Source organism: Lutra lutra, chromosome 12 (assembly GCF_902655055.1).
Source record: "Lutra lutra chromosome 12, mLutLut1.2, whole genome shotgun sequence".
Taxonomy (NCBI): Eukaryota; Metazoa; Chordata; class Mammalia; order Carnivora; family Mustelidae; genus Lutra; species Lutra lutra.
In genome coordinates, this window is record NC_062289.1 from 53,741,132 (window position 1) to 53,763,769 (window position 22,638).

The 22,638-nt window shown below is 38.4% G+C and overlaps 1 long non-coding RNA gene across 1 annotated transcript in view; it reads right to left on the reverse strand.

Annotated features, from left to right (window-relative positions):
• The window catches only part of LOC125082398 (uncharacterized), a 54,171-nt gene extending 38,466 nt beyond the window's left edge, over nucleotides 1–15,705 (reverse strand). The window contains exons 1-3 of the long non-coding RNA XR_007121963.1: nucleotides 15,515–15,705; nucleotides 8,455–8,536; nucleotides 3,763–3,938 (exon numbers count right to left, since the gene is read on the reverse strand). This is a non-coding gene — a long non-coding RNA (uncharacterized LOC125082398). The remainder of the gene's footprint in view (nucleotides 1–3,762; nucleotides 3,939–8,454; nucleotides 8,537–15,514) is intronic.
• Between the last annotated feature and the right edge of the window lie 6,933 nt (nucleotides 15,706–22,638).

Sequence of the window (22,638 nt, forward strand, 5' to 3'; positions counted from 1 at the left end):
CATTGGGTGTGGAGATTACTTAGAAATAAAATAATCTTAGGGTGCCTGGATGGCTCAGTCAGTTGAGAGTCTGCCTTCACCTCAGGTCATGAACCCAGGGTTCTGGGATTGAGCCGAGTCTGCTTCTCCCTCTGCCCCTCCCCCACACTCATGCTCCCATTCACTCTCTCTTGCAAAAATAAATAAATAAAATATTCACAAAATAAAATCTTAAAAAAAAAAAGTTATATGCTCTCCACTGCCTCACATTTTCCTTTTTGCTAGTATGAAGGTTTGGTAGTAGTGAGTCAGCTTTAAAAATAAGATGAGGGCAATTTCTAAGGAGATAACAAAGCAAGAGACAGAAGGAAACTTGGGATACAAGGTATTTTCACCAAGCTGATCCTCTTACACTTCTACTAGTTTTGAATTTTATGTGATAGAGAAGTAAATTCTGTCCATTTATTCTGATCACTATTAAAGCAGCCAGAGCAATACCCTAGTTACTGCAATGGCCATACTTCACGTAGACCCCAAACTAGCAAAATCAGCATTAACCTAGAAGCTTGCTGGAAATGCAAATTCTTCGACCTCACCCCAGATCTATAGAGTCAGAATATCTGTGAATGTAGCTCAGCAGTCTGTTTTAATAAGCCTTCTAGGTCATTCTGATGCAGACCCAAATTTGAGAAAATCTGAATAGCCCATCTGGGATCCTTTGTCTGGCCCAGAAAATTTTGGCTAAGTGGTTGAGGGTAACACCTGAAAAACTCAGGGTCTTGTTAGATTCTGTTAAATGAGGTTAGGGTAGATGCTAGGTAGGCAACCAATAGCATGTGCCATTATTATAATAAACATAGTTAACTAACTTTCAATTCTTTTCCTTTTTTTAAAAGATTTTATTAATTTATTTATTTTTATTAAATTTTATTAACTTATTTATTTAACAGAGAGAGCAAGCGAGAGAGGGAACACAAGCAGGGGGAGTGGGAGAGGGAGCAGCCTTCCCACTGAGCAGGGAGCCCAATGAGGGGCTGGATCTCAGGACCGTGGGATCATCCATCGCCTGAGCCAAAGGCAGACACTTAATGACTGAGCCACCCAGGTGCCCCTGACTTTCAATTCTTAGAATTAATCTAAAGATTTAATTATATAGTTGATTCTTGAACAATATGAGGCTTAGGGATGCAAATCCCTACGTAGTCAAAAATCCCTGAATAACTTTTGATTCCCCGAGAACTTAACTATTAACAGCCTATTGTTACCTGGAAACTTCACCAATAATATAAACAGTGGATTATATGTATTATATACTATATTCTTACAATCAAGCTACAGAAAAGAAAATGTTGTTAATAAAATAATAAGGAAAGAAAACACATTTGTAGTACTGTATTGTATTTATTTTTTAAAAATCCACATATAAGTGGACCTGCACAGTTCAAATCTGTATTGTTCAAGGGTCAACTTGAGTTTCATAGCAGAATGTAAAGGTCGTGGCCATTGACAACAGAAGGATGACAGACTGAGTGATAGAAATCAAGAGGAGAGGTGAAAGAAAATAGGAGGGAAAAGAGATAAAGTCAATAGTTGACAGAACAAGAAATGAAGGTGCTCATTTAAAATTATAACTGTAACCAAGAGAATAGCTCAAATAAGAACATAATTGGAAGCAGCCCAAGTTTCCATGAACTGATGAATGGATAAAGAAGTGGTATATGTGTACAATGGAATATTAGTCAGTCGTTTAAAAAAAAAAAAGGAATAAAATGGGGCACCTGGTGGCTCAGTCAGGTTAAGTGTACAACTCATTATTTTGGCTCAGGTCATGACCTCAGGGTTTTGAGACTGAGCCCTGTGTTAGGCTCCATGCTCCATGCAGAATCTGCTTCAGATTTTCTCTCTCCCTCTGCCCCCCCCATTCACTCTTGCTCTTTCTCTCTAAAATAAATGAATAAAATCTTTGAAAAGGAACAAAATCTTGCCATTTGTAACAACATGGATGGAGCTAGAGTGTCTTATCCTAAGTGAAATAAGTCAGTCAGAGAAAGATAAATGCCATATGATTTTACTCATATGTGGAATTTAAGAAACAAAACAAATGGACACCTGGGTGGCTCAGTTGGCCAAGCACCTGCCTTGGGCTCAAGATTGACCACACTGTGGACTCTGCTCAGTGGGGAGTCTGCTTCTCCTTCCCCCTCCCCCTGCTCCCTCCTTTTCTCTCTCACTCTCTCTCTGATAAATAAAATCTTAAAAAAAGAAAGAAAACAAATAAGCAAAGAGAAAGAGAGAGATGAACTCAGAAATAGGCTCTTAATTATAAAGAACAAACTGATGGTTACCAGAGGGGTAGGCAATAGGGAGAGGGTAAAACAGGTGATGGGGACTAAGGAGTGACTTGTCATGATGAGCAAAAGGTGATGTACAGAACTGCTGAATCACTATATTCTACACCTGAAACTAATATAACCCTGTATATTAACTAACTGGAACTAAAATAAAAACTTCAAAAAAAAAAAAAAAAAACAAGAACACAAATCTATTGGGAAAGAGGCTGGGGAAGAGGTAGAGCCAAGCTAAATTTTCATCTTTCATACTACGGACTCAACAGATAATTTCAGAAAATACTACATCAAGAAATAGCAATGCTAGTATATTATTTAAAGACATGAGGCAATTACCATAAAAATAAAAACAGAAGTGACTAGAAGAGTTAAAAATAATTTTCCCTCTTGGGAGTAGGGACTGCTTTTTGTTATTAACCCTTCTCTACAATTCTTTTTTTTTTTCCAACTTACAGAATGTGTTCCAATGATGAAAACCTTAAAAATTATGTTTGCAGAGGTGGTATACACAAGGTGGGACAGAGTCCTCCTACAAAGAGTTCCTTTGCAAAACTCTTTGTTCAGGCATGGGGTCACCAATTGTGTGAAGAGCCCCAAGTCTCTCCTTTCTTGTGAGGCAGCTTTAAAAATGGCTGGATTAGCACAGAGTTTCTGACAAAAGGCCCTCTCCTCATTGGCATCATCCTTTGGACTGCTGTACAGAGTTCATATGCGGCCAAACTGAAGGAGAACCAGCTCAGAGTGGGTTGGCGGTCTTGCCACTGCCACCTTCTGCAGAATTTCCTCTCCTGACCACCCCCGCTTTCTCATTCAGATGTGGGGCACACAGCCTTAATGGGTAACGGATGTTTGCTATAGGAGACTCGTCCTCATGCGTCTCAGTTCTGACTGGGCAGCTGAATGTTTGCATCATGGAAAGTCACAATATCTCAGCAATGAATTGCCCCAAAGCACTTGAGCAGACAGTAATGATGGTATATTGTAAGAGGAGCAATTAAACCATGTCTCTATCTTTAAATTCAGTTGGCATGTTTCTTCTCACCATACTGTCATTTTTGTGATTTACTCTGTGCCCAAAATTACTTGTCTCACAGGTTGATGTCAGGCTCTCTGTTCTCAACACCATGTAATTATAGCTGGAAATGGGGGAGGTTGAAGTGGTTTGGGAGTAGCGTGGCACAGGGCAGTGGTTTTCAGTGGAGTCCTGGGGTGCTGCAGAGACACCTCCATAGAGGTGCTCCAGGGACTGGGAAGGAGTAGCCAGGACTCTGGATTCCACCTCATTCCCACTCAAATCAGGGTAGCTGATCCTGTCATGTCTCATGTTTTGGGAGGAAGAAGGTTCCAGAAATAACGCCCTGGAAATCACTGGTGCTATAAAAAAAACACTGGACTAGAGATCAGAAGGCCTGGGTTTGCACATTATTTCTCTCACCTGCTTGATGGCTCTACAGCCATAAGCAATCCTAGGACATTTTGTTTGTTTGTTTCCAGAGTTTGGCTTTATTTCACAGTACAAAAATCATCTGGAGACATTTCAGACAGACATCACTCAACTGAAGGTTCTGTCAGACCAATACAGCATCACTGTTTGGTCTGTGGAAGCCACACCTGGGATACAAAAGAAGTTTCTATGTTTAGGTGCTTTAGGATAGGTTTCTTTCCTTTTTCCTCTAATCAGTTTTATAAGATTAAAACACCGCACACAGGCTTCCTCCAAAATGATTCTCAGTTGGGTTAGAATCTTAGACCCATATAACACCAACATGGGGCTGTTTTCCGTGGGCACTGTTATAATACCTGATAGGATCCATAAAATGTAAAGGTGTGGGGGCAAACGTGGGGATACTGTCCCAAGTTATGGAATATTCAATATGGAATCTCAACACCAAGGGAAATCTCAACACCATTTCTAGACTTGCAAAATGGAGATACTAATACATCTCCCCCCGTGTCACAAGATTAACTTTTTGCATCAGATAGAAAAGGTAAATTCTAGACTATTATAAAAACACAAAGGTTTATTGTCTAGAATAGAGAAGAATACAGTCTCAAAAGAGTTCATTTAATTTGCTTAAATACTGACTGAGGATGACACAGACATATTTTTATAGATTGGCCAGGAAAGCTATGGTCAGTTATCCTGATGAGGTAGCTTTATTTATTTATTTTTTTTTTTTTCATTTTGAGCACTCTTTTTCCCCCTCAATTTTTTTTAAAGTAGTGTCCATGCCCAGGTGGAGCTTGAAATCACAACCCTGAGATCAAGACCCAAGCTGAGGTAAAAAATCAGATGCTCAACCAACTGAGCCACCCAGGTGTCCCTCCCCAAAACACAATTTGTATTAAATTGCATATGCAGAAGAAATCTGTCAGTAGCCACAGTGGCAACTGCTATTTTGCTGTAATTAATTTCTTTAGAGATAGTGATAATCATTCTGAAATCCATGGCTCCCAAAGGCCCACTTGATTTTAAATGCAACCTTTCAGTTCCTACAACATGGAAGATATAGAATGCAGCAAGGTTGTAAAATTATACAATTCAAATGCGTGAAAACAATTTCAAGTTTGTTCCCTTTGCTTGCTCATTTGCAAGCAGATATCCCTCTTCTACTCCACCCTCTTCCTTTCTCAGGTATCAAGAGGGAAGCTTGATTTCGTTTCTTCACATTATTTCTATTTTTTTCCCATTTATGCAGGTTTGTTTCAGTGTAAGCAACTGGTCCAAAATTCAGCTTCCCGTTAGGGCTGATAAAAAATTATTTGGTTGAGTAAATGCCTTTAGATAAAATACTCCATCTTGTAAATGTTGTCTCATCCACCCCTTCTTCTTTGCTCTGGGAAGATGGGCAGGACTTATGTATCTTCTTGATGTCTTTCAGATAAAAGGTGCTTGGATGGTGCACTGTCCAGGCGGCTGCTGGCCTTGTGATTAAAACATGGCAAGGTCCCATGTGTGTTTGGTATAAGTTTGCTGCTAGAGTAGTTTAGGGCTTGGTCAAGTGTCCAGCGGGCTCTCTCTCCTACAGTCACCTCCTCTGAGCTATACCTCACCCTCGAACTGTGTCCTTGCCCAGTGGGTACACCCCAGCCTCTGCTGCGAGGTCCTCCCACTTTTGCCCCTTTGGAACCCACAAGGCTCCCAGTTCTCAAGTCAACCCCTTCTGCATCTTCCCCAATCCATGAAACTCACCTGCGGGAGGGTCTGGTACCACTTCTTGAGAATCAACAGCGGTTTAGGAAAACATACTCAATTCTCTGTCCCAACCATACTGTGTGACCTTATCTTGGACCCCAAAAAGAACATCGGAACACACCTAACCTGGCACTCTCATACCTCCAGCTCCACTCTGGTCTGCAATGACCGTAAGAAGAAGGGCAGACTTTGCCCTTCCCCTTCCTGTGTGACAGAACATTCCCCTTCACCATATCCTCTTTCTTCCGGAGGTGACTCCTGCCCTTGCCCCCGGAGTGGAAAGGATTCAGGAAACAGAAACCAGCTTATCGTGAGGAAACACAAGCCAGGAATCATTAAAAAACATTCTATCTGTTACAAGGGAGAAAGAAGTCTCTAGGACAACAAGGATTTGCCTCAGCTGGGAAAGACCAGGACCTGGTGGAAGAGAACGTTCTTCACCAAGGGAGCAAGGTGCTCAGATTGTTGCATGGGGCTCACCTTGCCCTTACCAGCAGAGGTAGGAGGAACCCGGGTCAGGAAGGACCCAGGTATGCGAGGTCTGCATCCCTGTTACCTGGCACGGGATCTAGCTCATTAGATTCACAGGGAATGTTATAGTCAATGGAGTGGACTAACTCTGGCCTTTACCACTGACTCACTCTTTGGCTTTGTCAAGTTTTCTTGGGTGAGTAATCTGTTTTTCCCTCTATAAAGTAGAGCTGATAGGGGCATCTGGGTGGCTCAGTTGGTTAAGCATCTGCCTTCGGCTCAGCTCATGATCCCAGGGTCCTAGGATCCAGCCCAGTGTGGGGCTCCCTGCTGGGAGTCTGCTTCTTCTTCTCCTCCCTCTGCCACTCCTCCTGTTTGTGCTCTCTCTCTCTCTCAAATAAATAAATAAAATCTTAAAAAAAAAATGTAAAGCTGATAATAAATAAAACCTACCTTGCAAGGTTTTTTCCGAGTGTGAAAAAAGAGATGGTATTATATGTCACTTGGTGAACTCAGAAATGTAGGAATAAAAAAATCCCTAATTTTTCAATATCCCCAGATAGTAATAAGGTAATAAGATAAGTAATAAGGACTAAAAAGAAAAAAAAAAAGGACTAAAAAGAAACGCTTATTTTCTTATTGGCATTCTTTAATAGAATAGACAGAGTAAGAGTTTTTTTTTTTCCATGGAATCAGTATAACTATTTTCATGTTGAAAGAGAAAAATGTGGGGGTGCCTGGCTAGATCAGTCCATAGACAAGAGACTCTTGATCTCAGGATTTTAAGTTCCAGCCCCACTTTGGGTATCAAGATCACTTAAAAACAAAATCTTTAAAAAGAGAGAGAGAGAGAAAGAAAAATGTGGCAGGTGAACATTTTTATTCTTCAAGACCTGGCTCTTAATGCAATCAAGTCTGCTAACTACTCCTCAAAGCTCATCTTGTTTGCCACTCATTCTAACAATGAGATAAGTTTAGAATCATTAAGTAAAATTCTGTCCCAAAATTTGAATTGAGATTTAACTGGAATTTTGTTAAACCTGATTGTTAGAATATGGAGTTTTCTTGTTCAGGAAGATGGTAGTTTCATTCACTTAGTCAAATTATTATTTTTCTCTGAGTATATTTTGGAGTTTTCCTCATAGAGTCTAGTGTGTTTTTTGTAAAGAATTTTATAAGCTTTTTTTCCTACTATAAAAGAGACTTCTCTCCATCATATTTTAGCTGTTTACAGATGATATACATTACAGATGATATACAGAAAAGTTACTGACCTAAAAATCTGTCCTATAGTTGCCATAATAAAAATAGCAATAAAAAATGATAAAATTATACTAGTATTGAACAGTTGCCAAATGTCAGGCACTATACCGTGTATTTATATATATTTTCCTGTTGAATCTTCACAGTAACCCTGTTGTTATTTATCATTATTATCCTAAGTTATAAATGAAAAACTTGAGGTTCAGTGAGATGAAGTAACAGGCCCAGGGTCACTCAGTTCATTACTGAGCACTTAATTAGTTCCCTTAGGTTTTCTAAACACACAGACATATCACTTATGCAAAATGTGAATTTTATCTACTCCTTTCCAAAAGTTCTTTCCCCTATTTTTGTTTCATGCTGCACTGAACTGGTCATATTATAAAAGGTTTTTTTGTTTTTGTTTTTGTTTTAAGATTATTTATTTGACAGAGATCACAAGGTGGCAGAGAGGCAGGCAGAGAGAGGAAAGGAAGCAGGCTCTGCACTGAGCAGAGAGCCCGATGTGGGGCTCGATCCTAGGACCATGGGATCATGACCTGAGCTGAAGGCAGAGACTTTAACCCACTGAGCCACCCAGGCGCCCTGGAACTGGTCATATTATAGTAAGATGTTAAATAATTATCATCTCTTAAATGTTCCTGAAGCCTCATACCCTGAGTGGACATGAGTACATATGATGCTATAGTCAGCTGCAGTAATGGAAACAAGAATCCCTGACACAAAGTGCACCAAGACAGTCTGAGTCTAAAGTTGATACTCTCAACCATACTAATTCATGAACTATTCTCTCCTGTTCTAGCATGTTCCACGCCACTCTAGCATGATCCTCATGCTTCAGACTTTTTCCTCTATCATCTCCTACCAGTTTCCTGGCTTTGTAGCCAAGCTTTATCTCCAACTCTAGCCCCAGTTGGACTGGTGATCCTGTGTACCCTGGGATCTTATTTGGCACTTCCTTGCAACACTGCTTCCAATAATGGTCTCTTGGCTCTACCAATGAAATTAAATAAAGAGGTGGCCTTTCTCTGCGTCTTCTTTAGGCCTCAAGACCCCATCTTATTTAAGGCCCCAGTTTCCTTTTACCAACATAACACCATCGAAGTCTCTCCCAACTTCTCTTTAAAATATCTTTGAAAACAACAGCAAAAAAGAAGAATTAGCGAGATTGTTTTGTTAATTAAAAACTCACCATACCTAATGTCAGAAAGACTAAAGAGAAGTGATACTCTTCTACTCAACACTTCCATATTCCTTCAAAAGGGCAACTTGACAGTGCCTGCAAATAAATAAATAAATAAATAAATAAATAAATAATAGAATTTTACATATTCCTTGACCAAGAAATCTCACTTTTTGGAATTTATCCTGTCATCATGGATGAACACAAATACATTTCTATAAAAGTCTTTATTTCAACATTATTTATGATGGTTAAAAATCTGTAGAATCTAGATGTCCAACAATAAATGGTTTGTTAAATAAATTATACTATATCCAGAGGAATATTTCATAACATGGGAAAGTTCACCATATGCACCGTTAGGTACAAAAAATATATTACAACTCAACATATGGAGTGTAATCCATTTATGTTATATGAATATACATTCATTTCTATATAACTATGTGATTATAAATATCTATTGTCTATCTGTATATTTATATATCACTATAGAAGTCACCACAGACAATAGAAATATATACCCCCAAATACTCAATTCTGTAATAATTGTGTCATTGTGTAATTATAAAGAAACATTGTGTATTTCTTCTTTTTGCTCACTGAATTCTGAATTTTCTACAGTTGACGTACATTACATTTGGAATAGGAAAAATAGTCACTCTTAACAGCCATTTGTTAATTAGGTTTTGGCAAAGAGACACACACTATTGGGCTCAAATACAATAAAAGGGTTTTTTTTAATTAACATATAATGTATTATTTGTTTCAGGGGTACAGGTCTGTGATTCATCAGTCTTACAGAATTCACAGCACTCACCATAGCACATACCCTCCCCAATGTCCATCACCCAGCCACCCCATCCCTCCCAAACCCCTCCCCTCCAGCAACCCTCAGTTTGTTTCCTGAGATTAAGAGTCTCTTATGGTTTGTCTCCCTCTCTGGTTTTGTCTTGTTTCATTTTTTCCCTCCCTTCCCCTATGATCCTCCATCTTGTTTCCAAATTCCTCATATCAGTAAGATCATACAATAATTGTTTTTCTCTGATTGACTTATTTCGCTTAGCAAAATACCCTCTAATTCCATCCACATTGTTGCAAATGGAAAAATCTAGGTTTTTTTGATGGCTGCATAGTATTCGTGTGTATGTGTGTGTGTGTGTGTGTACATACCACATCCTTATCCATTCATCTGTTGATGGACATCTAGGTTCTTTCCATAGTTTGGCTATTATGGAGATTGCTGCTATAAACATTGCGGTACACATGCCCCTATGGATCACTACATTTGTATCTTTAGGGTAAATACCCAGTAATGCAATTGCTGTGTCATAGCATAGCTCTATTTTCAACTTTTTGAGGAACCTCCATACTGTTTTCCAGAGTGGCTGTACCAGCTTGCATTCCCACCAATAGTGTAGGAGGGTTCCCCTTTCTAAGCATCCTCGCTAACACCTTGCCGTTTTCTGACTTGTTAATTTTAGCCATTCTGACGGGTGTGAGGTGGTATCTCACTGTGGTTTTGATTTGTATTTCCCTAATGCTGAATGATGTTGAAGACTTTTTCATGAGTCCGTTGGCCATTTGGATATCTTCTTTGCAGAAATGTCTGTTCGTGTATAAAATAGAAGGGTTCTTAAATCTCCCCAAACTGTCTCGAGGTAAGTGTTTCAGTGTTATGATGAAGCGTACTCCAGTTATTCAGGAACTAGAAGATTTCTTTCACCTCATGCTGCTATTATTTGGGTTTATATCCTTTTCCACTTGGTAGAAGCTGGCTAACCTCCACGTCCATATTCTAGACCACAGGAGAGTCCAGGACAAGTAGATTTGTCTATAAGGAGATGACCCTTGTCTATAAGGAGATGAAGCTGCACACTTCATTTCCATCCACTGTAGGCTTCATCCTGGTCATGTGACCACACCAGTCTGCAAGGCAAGCTGTCATCTATAGCTCCCAGCCACAGATACATGTTCCACTAAAACTGAGGATGAGGAATTATTACTATAATGAAGAAGTAGGAATGAATAGTGGTAATCAATTAATAGACACTTTCCTTCAGATATTATAAAGCTACAATAGTTAAAATAATGTAATTCTGTGGTACAAGAATAAATAAAATAATGGAGTAGACCAGGTAAACGAGAAACAGTCTCAGATTCATTTAAGATTTAAACATATTTAAAAAACGAAGGTAGCTTCTCAAATTAGGATGAATGACAGAATGAGTTATCCAGTCAGTGATGTTGAGAACTGGATAACCATTTGGAAAAAAACAAAATTAGATTAAATAACAAAATATATTCCAGATGTCTTAACCCACTGAGCCACCCAGGCGCCCTATATTCCAGATGTCTTAAATACTTAAAGTGCTATAGGGAAATACTGATGAAAATGGTGACTAGATTGTACTTCTGTAGTTGGTTCCCTATTCCACAGATCTCTGGGCCTTATTGAGTTTAATTACCTCTTCATTGACCTTTGGCAACCAGAACTGCAATTCAGCCGCATAGAAGGCCATGTTTGTCCTGGGTCAGAAGAGTGCTTTCTACTTTGTTTTTTTTGTCATTGTTGTTGTTGGCTTGTATCCTTTCTTTGATCCTTTTTCCTTTATGTCGACCTTATGTGTTGCTAAATATAATGCATAAAACTACATGACTTCCAACTTCTACCTGAGACTATCCTGTATGCATCTGATTGTATTTGCTGCAAATAAAAAGTCTCCAACTCAACAACAACAAAAAACTCTATTAAAAAAATGGGCAAATGACTAGAATACACATTTTTCTAAAGATGATAGGCAAATGGCCAACAAATGTATGAAAAGTTGCTTAACATCACTAATCATCAGAGAAGGTAAGGACACTAGCTGGCTCAGTCGGTAGATCATGTGGTAGAGCATGTGACTCACAATCTCAGTGTCACGAATTCAAGCCCCACATTAGGCATGGAACCTCCTTAAAAAAGAAAAAATAATAGAATGCAAATCAAAATCACAAGGAGATATCACCTCTTACCACATTCTACCCACTTATAGTAGGATGGCTACTATTAAAAATTAAAAGACAAAACAAGGGGGAACTGAGTGGCTCAGTTAGGTAAGCCTCTGCCTTCAGTTTGGGTCATGATCCCAGGATCCTGGGATTGAGCCCCGCATCAGGCTCCCTGCTCTGCGGGGAGCCTGCTTCTCCCTCTCCCTCTGCTGCTCCTCACTTCTTGTGATCTCTCTCTGGGTCAAATAAATGAATAAAATCTTTAAAAAATAAAATAAAATAATTTTTAAAAACCTAGAAAATTAAAGTATTGGTAAGGATATGGAGAATTGGAAACTTTGTGGCTGTTGGTGGAAATGCAGCTGTTATGAGAAACAGTATGGCGGTTCCTCAAAAAATTAATAAAAATAGAACACCATATGATCGAGCAATCCCACTTCTGAGACACATACTGTATGACTCCACTTATATGAGGTATCTGAAGTAGATAAATTCATAGAAACAGGAAGTAGGGTGGTGGTTACCAGGGGTTGGGGGAAGAGGGAAATAGAGTTGTTATTTAATGGGTACAAAGTTTCAGTTTTGCAACACGAAAAGAGGTCTGGAGACTGCTTGCACAATGTTAGTATACTTAACACCACTGACTTATATACTTAAAATGGTTAAGATAGTAAATTTTTGTGGTATATGTTTTTTACCATAATTTTAAAAAATCAATCTCATCCCAGAATTTGTGGTTTTAGATGGCAAGAATCAGAAATAGAGAGTTCTTATAGCTGAGCTATCCAACATGGTAGCCACCAGCCACATGTGGCCATGGAGCACTCAAAATGACTATTCCTAATTGAGATGTGCTATAACTTAATAATACACACTGAGGGTGTGGGATGCCTGGCTGGCTCAGTCAACAGAGCATGAGACTTGATCTTGGGGTTTTGAGTTCAAGCCTCATGTTGGGTGTAGAGATTGCCTAAAAATGAAATCTTAAAAAAAATAACAGTAATAATACACATGGAGGTTCAAAGACCTAGTACAAAAAATATTAAATATCATTTAATTTATAATTTTGTATATAATATATATAATATTTATAAAATATTGTATATATTATATATATTATATATGAATTATAAATTATATAATTAAATTATAATTATAATTAAGTCAATTATAATTAAATGTCATTTAATTTAAATATCATATAATATTAAATATCATTAAATATATCTCATTACATGTTGAATGATAACATTTTGATATTACGTTAAATAAAAATACAGTATTATTATTTTTTAGAAGACTTATTTATTTTAGAGATAATGCATGAATGGGGGAAGGGGCAGATGGAGAGGGAGAGAGAGAATCTTTAGCAGCCTCCCCACTGAGCATGGAGCCCCACACAGGCCTTGACCCCATGACCCTGAGATCATGACCTAAGCTAAAATCAAGAGTCAGATGCTTAATTGACGGAGCCACTCAGGTGCCTCAAATAATATATTATTACAGATAATATTAGGGGTGCCTAAGTGGCCTAGTCAGTTAAGCATCCAACTCTTGATTTCAGCTCAGGTAATGATCTCAGGTTCATGAGATCAAGCCCAGAGTTGGGCTCTGCACACTGGGTGTGGAGCCTGGTTGAGAATATCTTTCTCTTTCCCTCTGCCCCTCCTCCCTCAAAAAAAAGTGAATTTTACCTATTTCTTTTTATTTTTACTTTTTAAAAATGGGGGTACTAAATTTGGCAGAGATTTTGGAGTTCTCAGACTAGGAGTTTTAAATAACTAGGAATAATATGTCAAGGAGTCTAATACAGAAGGTAGACAACATAAGGACAGCTGGATGATAAAAGCAGAGAGATGGAAACTCTAAGAATCAAAAGAAAACGTTAGAAATCAAAACCTGTGGCAGAAATGATGGGCTCATCAATAGACTACTACACATGAAAAAACAATCAGTGAGCTTGAAGATAAAGGAGTAGAAACTTCCCAAACTGAAAATCAAAGAGAAGAAAAGAAAGAATGAACAAGATGGAACAGAATATCCAAGTACTGTGGGACACTTACAAAAGGTGTAACATATAAGGACTGCAATACCTGAAGGAAAAGAAAAGAAAAAAAAAGACTTAAAATAATCATAGCTGAGAATTTTCCAAAATTTATGAGACACAAAACCACAGATTCAGGAAGCTCAGAGAATACCACAGGGATAAATAACAAAAAGTGTACACACAGGCATATTATATTCAAACTGCAGAAAATCTAAGACAAGGAGCAAATCTTGAAAGAAACCAGAGAAGGGAGAAAAAAGCACCTTCTCTATAAAGGAATAAGAATAAAAATTACATTGGCCTTTTCTTCAGAAACCATCCAAGCAAGAAGAGAGTAAAATATTTAAAACATTAAAAGAAAAAGCCAGCAACAGAATTCTACATCCAATAAAATTAACTTTCAAATGTGAAGGAGAGGGATGCCTGGATGGCTCAGTCAGCTAAGCTGCTGCCTTCGGCTCAGGTCATGATCCCAGGGTCCTGGGACAGAGTCCCATATTGGGCTCCCTGCTCAGCAGGGAGCCTGCTTCTCCCCCTGCCTGCTGCTGCCCCTGTTTGTGCGTGCTCTCTTTTTGACAAATAAATATACATAAAATCTTAAAAAAAAAAAAAAGGTGAAGGAGAAATAAAGACTTTTTCAGACAAGCAAAAATTGAGGGAATTTTTCTCTAGTATACCTGCCTTGTAAGAAATGTCAAAAGAAGTTCTTTAGAGAGAAGGAAAATGATAAAGTTCAGAAAATCTGATCTACATAAAGAGAGTCCAGAAATGAAGCATTGATAAATGAAGGTAAAATAAAATAATTTATTTTTTTTATTCTTAACTGATCTAACAGATAACAGTTCAGAATAGTAACAGCAATGATATATAGTACAATTCTAGCTTATGGACAAGTAAATTGTATGACAACAATATCATAAGGGATGGGATGGAGGAATTAGAGATACCCTATTCTATGGTACATGCACTACCCATGAAGTGATATAATGTTATTCAAAAGTGGACTTAAATTAGTTGTAAGTATATATTGTAAACTCTAAGGCAATGAATAAAAAAAAAAGTTTTAAAGAAGTGTAACTGATACACTGAGAGAGGAGAGAAAAACTGAATCATATAAAATGCTCAATTAAAAACAGAGAAGGCAAAATAAGAGTGGAAGACCCAAAAAACAAAGGAAAACAAAGAACAAAAAACCCAACCCACACACAAAAACAAAGAACAAGAACAGTGAATAAAAAAGTCATAAATATGGCATATATTAATTCAGGTATATCAATAATCACTTTAAATGTGAATGGCCTAAATATACCAATTAAAAGAGAGAGACTATCAGAGTAGATAAAAATAACAAGACCCGGGGCACCTGGGTGGCTCAGTGGGTTAAAGCCTCTGCCTTCGGCTCGGGTCATGAACCCAGGGTTCTGGGATCAAGCCCCGCATTGGGCTCCTTGCTCAGCAAGCAGCCTGCTTCCCCTGTCCCCCGCCTGCCTCTCTGCATACTTGTGACCTCTGTCAAATAAATAAATAAAATCTTTTTTAAAATAAATAAATAAATAAAAATAACAAGACCCAGCAATATGCTGTCCACAAGATTGAATATGAAGACAGATTACAAGTAAAGAGACAGAGAAATATCTACTATGTTAACACTGACCGAAAGAATGTGGTAGTAGCTATATTAGTTTCAGACAAATATCTCCTGAAATATCTTGGAAGGCAGGACTCATGCCAATCAGGCTCATAGCTCTAGGAGGAGTGTTTGAGAAAAGTCACAATTATCTATATCTATATCTATATCTATATCTATATCTGTATCTGTATCTGTATCTATATATATATACTGATTGCTTTTTCTGTCTTTAGCTAAGTCCAGGCAAGGACTGGAGAGGGATGAGTCCAGGCAAGAGGTAGGTCTGAAAGCAGAGTAAAATGGAATACATTTCCACTAAGGATGTTTAGTAAAACCTTTCTCATGTGCTCTTTACCAGTCAATAGGAGCGAGCCAGATTAATAAAGTTTGGTTGCTTTCCTACCTAAGCCAGTTGCTTCACATGGCTTCAGGTGATATCCACCATAATATTTTGAGTGTGGATAGGAGCCATGTACCAGCCAGTGAGTAAAAGAGGAGGCTCTTCAGGCCTTCCAGACACCATGTGTGGTTGTGGTTACTTGATCGAGGAGCTGAGTGGAAGGAAATATACCAGAAATATATTAAGAATCCACAAGACTGATCTTCAAGAACTTATAATTCTTCAACCCCTAAAGCAATCCCCAGGACCCCACAACTGAACCTAGGCAGGAGCATGCACTTCAAAACCATTTCAGATGTGGTTATGAAGGATAACTGATTGAAGAATCTTCCAGAGGCAGAGCCAAAAGCCACAGAGGGTGATGAAGGAGACTCCTGCAGAGTGGGGGTCTAAAGGGGAAACAAACTTTACCGCCAGGGCAGGGAGCCTTTCACCTTAGCACGCATTACACCATTGCTGTAGGACAATGATTGCTGTTTCTCTCCCCTTCCCTCTTTTTCTGAAAGAGGATTCTTATGATCCCATTCCTAATTCACCACTGTTTTTGGTGAGTGGAGGTGGGGAGGACAGATAACTTGTTTTTCAGAAGATGCTCACATGAAAGAGTCACAGAGTGTCCTGATGGAGGAATGTATGTCACAGAGATCCTAGATTTTGAACTGAGTGAAGTGGTCAGATGGGATTTTGTGTTGTTTCACTTGAATGTGGGACACGTGTGTTTTATCTATAGGAAGAAGGCTGAGCATGTATAATTGGCTGATCAGGGGAGTGGGCTGTATGCATTTCCCCCTCTTCCTCTAGCAACAGAATTATCAAATTTTAGATTAGCACATGGCCAGTCAGCCAAAGGCTATATTTCTCAACCTCCTTAGTACCTGGGTTTGACTCTGTGACTTGGTTCTAGTTCATGGGATGTGAGAATATATACATATCATATATTCTTAAGCTATTAAAAGAAATAGGCATGCCTGCCCTGTTCCTTTCTCTCCTCCAGTGTCTGAAGAGGTGATAGGTGGCAAGAGCTAAAGCAAGCATCTCAGATTACAAGACAGCAGCCACAGGGGCACCTGGGTGGCTCAGCTGGTTGAGCGTCTGACTCTTAATTTTGGCTCAGGTGATGATCTCAGGGTCCTGGGATCATGCTCTGTGTCCAGCTCCTTTCTTAGTGGGGAGTCTGCTGGAGATTTCTCTTTGTCCCTCTCCCTCTGCTCAGGGCCTCTTGGGCTCTCTCTCTAAAATAAATAAATACATTGTTAAAAGAAAAAAAAAACCCGAGAGTACAGCCAGGGTGGAGCCGCAAAACAGAAGGCTAAGTGAGGTGATCCTCAGCACCTCAGAGCTGCCATATTACCCCCCTGGAATGCTTATATTCAGACTGACACAGAGAGAAATAAAGTTCTTTCTTATTTATTTGGGCCTTTGTTAAAACAATGAAAGCTTATAACCTAATTAATGCAGGTTTATGTTCAGGTATCATCTCATTACATTGTAACTCTTTTTCTTAATTGTGATTCTTTTTATTGTAAGTCGCCAATCAGTAATAATACGAAGAGTATCTGGGAGCAATAATATGTAACAAGTCTACTATAATCCAAGGGCTGGAAGTTCAACCAACCCTTGCAGGATCTAAAACAGGAATTAGAGAAGATATCAGGAAAATGGGGTTATTCTCACCTCTGCTTCTATAGAGCAGATTTTCTCTACATGGGTTGGTATACAACCAAATATAATTGAACTGGCTCCAACTTTACTTCATTTCCTAACAGAGACAGAATGACACCACCTTTCTGATTCCAGAGTTCCCATGATAGGGAATCTGGCCCAGCTTTGGCTAGGGTCTACTTAAATCAGTCATCCCATAGACTGGTATTAGAGAAGAAAGTTCTCAGAAAAGATTGGTGTCAGCTTCATAGATAACCTATGGGTCTAATATATGATTAATTTATGTTTCTATCTTCTGCATTATACTTTGTTGTGAGGTGTAAAGAAATAGGAGCTCCTATTCATTACTGGTAGAAATGCAAATTTGCATTGTGAAGTGGAATTTGGCAACATTTAACAAAACCACACGTGTTTGACACAGCAAATGCACTTCTAGGAAGTTGTCCTCGGGAAACATCTTCAATACTATAAAAATACAAAATACATATGCACAAGACTGTTCACTACCCCCCCCCCCCAAAAAAAGACTGTTCACTACAAAGTTGTTTATAACTGCAGTCTAAATGTCCAAACAAAAGAAAGTAATTCAAGTATGGTGCATCCATACTATGGAGTACTATGGAACTATTAAAAAAAATAATAATAAAGTTGATCTCTATAAACTAATATGGAGAGATTTCCAGAACATATTTCTTTTTCTTTTTTTTAAGATTTTATTTATTTATTTGACAGACAGAGATCATAAGTAGGCAGAGCAGCAGAGAGGGAGAGAGAAGCAGGCTCCCGGCTGAGCAGAGAGCCCCATGTGGGGCTCAATCCCAGGACCCTGGGATCATGACCTGAGCTGAAGGCAGAGGCTTTAACCCACTGAGCCACCCAGGCACCCCCAGAATATATTTCTTAAGTGAAAAAAGGAAAATACAAAAAAGTATCTATGGCAGTCCTCGAAATGAAGTCCACAACCTGAGAGTCCCTGAGATTTTCTGTGCAGTCAAACTCTTTTCCTCATATTACTTACAAAGTCATCACTTGTCTTTTTCACTATGTTGGCATCTCACTGATGGTACAAAAACAATGAGGATAAAACTACTGGGCCCACTGTAAATCAAGCTTGTGACAAGGACACTTTACTGCAACATACTCTTAGGCAGGGGTGGGGGAGACAATTTCACCTTGATGAAGCAGTAAAAATTGGTAATTTTATTTATTTTTATTTTTTAAAGATTTTATTTATTTATTTGACAGAGAGAGACAAAGTGAGAAAAGGAACACAAGCAGGGCGAGTGGGAGAGGAGAAGCAGGCTTCCAGCTGAGCAGGGAGCCTGATGCAGGGCTCAATCTCAGGACCCAGGGATCACGACCTGAGCTGAAGACATACACTTAACAACTGAGCCAATTCAGGTTCCCCTAAAATTGGTAATTTTATTGAAACTTGACCCTAAGGACATGTCTTTTCAATATTTTGTGTGACTAAATGGGAAGTATACATGAATCACTTCTGATGCACACAGAGTGTGATGTTTATCTCAAGGAAAAGTATTTCTGCTGTTGTCTGAGTTACAAGCTGAACTAGCCACTTTTTCATGGAACACCATTTGTACTTGAAAGAACAAATGACAAACTATTGTTATTCAGACATGGATATCTGATAGTTTTGTTTAGTTTTGTTTTCTCAGAAATGACTGAAGTGAACCTATTTCTTCAAGCAAAACAACTGATAGTATATATTACTAGTGGTAAAATTTAAACTCAAGTCAAAATTAGAATTTTGAAAAAGTCCCATCCACTACCATGGGGTTTTCAGCTTACTGATTTCAACTTAAAGATTTTTCTGATGGATTCAGAGATGATATTAAATCAAACAATTTTTTATTCATTCTGTACAATGCAATGTATCAACATTTGGGAGATCCATATATTTAAGTGAACCATAATTTTCCAAATGACTAAAGCATGATGGTACAAAATCATGCATGGTTAAAAAATACTATTGGGGCACCTGGGTGGCTCAGTTGGTTAAGTGGCTGCCTTCAGCTCAGGTCATGATCCCAGGGTCCTGGGATCAAGCTTGGCATCAGGTTCTTTGCTCAGAGTGAAGTCTGCTTCTCCCCTACCTGCCATTTCACCTGCTTATGCTTGCTCTCTGTCTCTCTTGCTCACCCTCTCTGTGTCATATAAATAAGGAAAAACCTTAAAAAAAAATTCTGTCAAAGTATAAAGTAGATCCATAGATTTTCAGGTAAAAGAATTTTTTTTAATGTAAGAGGATTTTTAAAAGTTCATGGATAATAGCTTCAGATTCCACACAGCAACTAACTTTTAAGAAAATATCACTATTGTGTTTTAAAGTAATATCAAAGAACATGCACAATACTCGAAAAGACTGTTAAAATACTCTTCCCTTTTCCAAAGACATGTCTGTTTGAGGCTAGCTTTTCTTTTCATGCTTCTATCAAAACAATATAACTGCAGGAGATCACTTGAAGAAGCAGAAAGAGAATCCAGCTGTATTCTATTAAGGCAGACATTAAAGAGATTTGTTAAAAAAAAAAAAAAGTAAAACAATGCCACCTTCTTTCTGTTTTTTTATTTGAGAACATGGAGTAATTTTTCACAAAAATGTAATGTGTTTACATTTCAGGAGCTTATTATTGTTAATTTTAATTGAACTAGTAAATGTTTTTATAATTTCCCAGATTTTAATTTCTGATGTAGTAAATATAATGGATACCACCCACATAAACAAAAGCTCTTCACTTCTTCAATAATTTTTAATAACGCAAAGAGACCCTGATATTAAAAAGTTTGAGAATTGGTCATCTATAGTATACTACCATATAATAAAGAAATATACAAATATCTACTTATTTTTTTGCAAAAAGAAACACAGGAAGGAAACACTAGAAACTAATAGTCTTGGTTACCTAGAGGAGTTACCTACATGGGAGGAACTTACAGGACTGACCCTTCTTTAGGTAAACCTTATACTTAGTATTGACTTTGGAACCACGCTACTGTTTTTGTGTCTTTTTAAGATTTTATTTATTTTAACAGAGAGAGAGAACACAAGCAGGAGGAGTGGCAGAGGGAGAAAGAGAAGCAGACTCACTGCTGAGTAGGGGGCCCTGTGTAGGTTTCAATCCCAGGCCCCTGGGCTCATGACCTGAGCCAAAGGCAGATGTCTAACTGACTGAGCCACCCAGGTGCCCCAACGCCACTGTTTTAAATACAAAAAAATTATGATATAATCAAAAGAATATGGGGCAACCATAAAATAGAATATAAATTTTAAAAATAAACCTAAATGCATTTCAAAAGAATAAGTCACATTGAACAGGATGAAATGAAGAACTAACTCAAGTAACTTTTGAACATAGTATTTTGACCTTATACCCTCAGACTATAGAAAAAAAAAAAAACGAATTATAATAGTAGATATATTCTTTACAGAGGTGTGACTGATATATTCTAGAATTGAACATGTGATAACTGCTTAAGAGTAAGGTGACACAGGTTTCTCCCTGTCAGAGAAGAGAGTTATAACTATGAAAACCAGGAAGACTGAAATGAGTCTTGTGGTGTCGGATTGAAACCATGAACTCATGGTTTTCAGCATATGGTTACAGGTGTGTGTGTGTACACATATGTCCACCTCTACCCTCTCTGACAGGTCCTAAAAGTAATGATACTCCAGTAGTTATAAACACACCTAGAGCTCAGGTCTTGGTTTCTAAATACCTTCTCTACTGAAAATAATTAGCATTTCTTGGAGAAATAATTGGTATCAAAGCTAGGACAGGGAAAATCAGTATGAGTCTGGAACATTTTCCCATACCAGAAAAGAAAAAGTCCTCAAAAAATGACAGAGTCAAGTCAAGAGGATATGGGAGTCAGTTTGAGGTGCTCCCACTGGCCAAATATGAGACCATTTGAGCATCAAAATAACAGCGATTGGTTATAACCCACTGAATAGGATTCCACAAACCTATACTGATATAAATACACAAGCAAACAAACAAATGGGGAAGGAACAGCACTCAGTAGAACAGTAGTAGAAGGCTAATATTAGTAGAATGCCAACAAATAAATGCAAAAGAAATGGTGTTAGAAACTGGTAAATAAGGGGGTGCCTGGGTGGCTCAGTTGGTTCAGCGTCTGCTTTTGGCTCCAGGTCCTGGGATTGAGCCCCACATTGGGCTCCCAGATCAACAGGGAGTTTGCTTCTCCCTCCTCACCCCGCCTCTCCCTCTGCTTGTGCTCTCTCCATCTCCCTCTCAAATGAATAAATAAAATCTAAAAAAAAAAAAAAAAGAAGTTGGTATATATGATGGTTATATTTGATTCAAGCTAGAATCACAGTGGATTGACACCACCTTACCCAAGTAATTAAAGTTAGTATTCCAGTAAGGGGACAAGTCAATATTGAAATCCTAGTGCCACCTAATACACTGTACTGAGAAGGGCATAATGTCACTTTTGCGATATATCTGTCAAAAATGCACAGCCGCTATCTAATTATGAAAAAAGGTGAGGCAATGCCAGAGTGTGCTATTGTAAAATAACGGGACTTACTCTTCAAAAGTGGCGAGGTTATGAATGAAAAAGACCGTCTGTTCCAGATGAGAGGATACTGACTAAACATACGTGCAATTCTAGATTGGGTCTTAGCCTAGAAATTTTTGCTTCTTATGAAAAACATTATTTGACAACTAGCAAAATATGAATCTGGTCCGTATTTAGGGTAATAGCATTATATCAATATTAGTTTCCTCATTTTTTCTTAAAGACCCATTTATTCATTTGAGAAAGAGACAAGGTAGAGGGAGAGAGAGAGCATGAGGGGGAGGAAGAGAGAATCCTCAAGCAGATTCCCCATCAAGTGCAGAGCCTGATGTAGGGCTCAATCCCAGGACCCTGAGATCACACCCCAAGTCAAAACCAAGAGCCAGCCACCCAACTGACTGAGCCACCCAGGTGCTCCGTTAGTTTCCTAAGTTTGATCATTGCATCATGTAAGGGGATGTCTTTGTTCTTAAGAAATAAACACGTGGGTGCCTGGATGGCTCAGTGGGTTAAAGCCTCTGCCTTCGGCTCGGGTCATGATCTCGGAGTCCTGGAATCAAGTCCAGTATCGGGCTCTCTGCTCAGTGGGGAGCCTGCTCCCCACCCCCCTGCCTGCCTCTCTGCCTACTTGTGATCTTTCCCTCTGTCAAATAAATAAATAAATAATCTTTAAAGAATAAATAAATAAACATGCAAGTATTTTGAGCTCAAGGGGGCAACATACCTACAACTTATTCTCAACTGATTAAAGAAAAAAGGGACATATCTGTGGGAAATGATTGTGTGTATGTGTGTAAAATGAACCAAACCTGAAGATTCTGGGTGGTGAAGCGCATATGGGAGTTATCTGTACTATTCTTATCACTTTTTTGTAAAGTCAAAAGTATGTTAAAAAAATCACA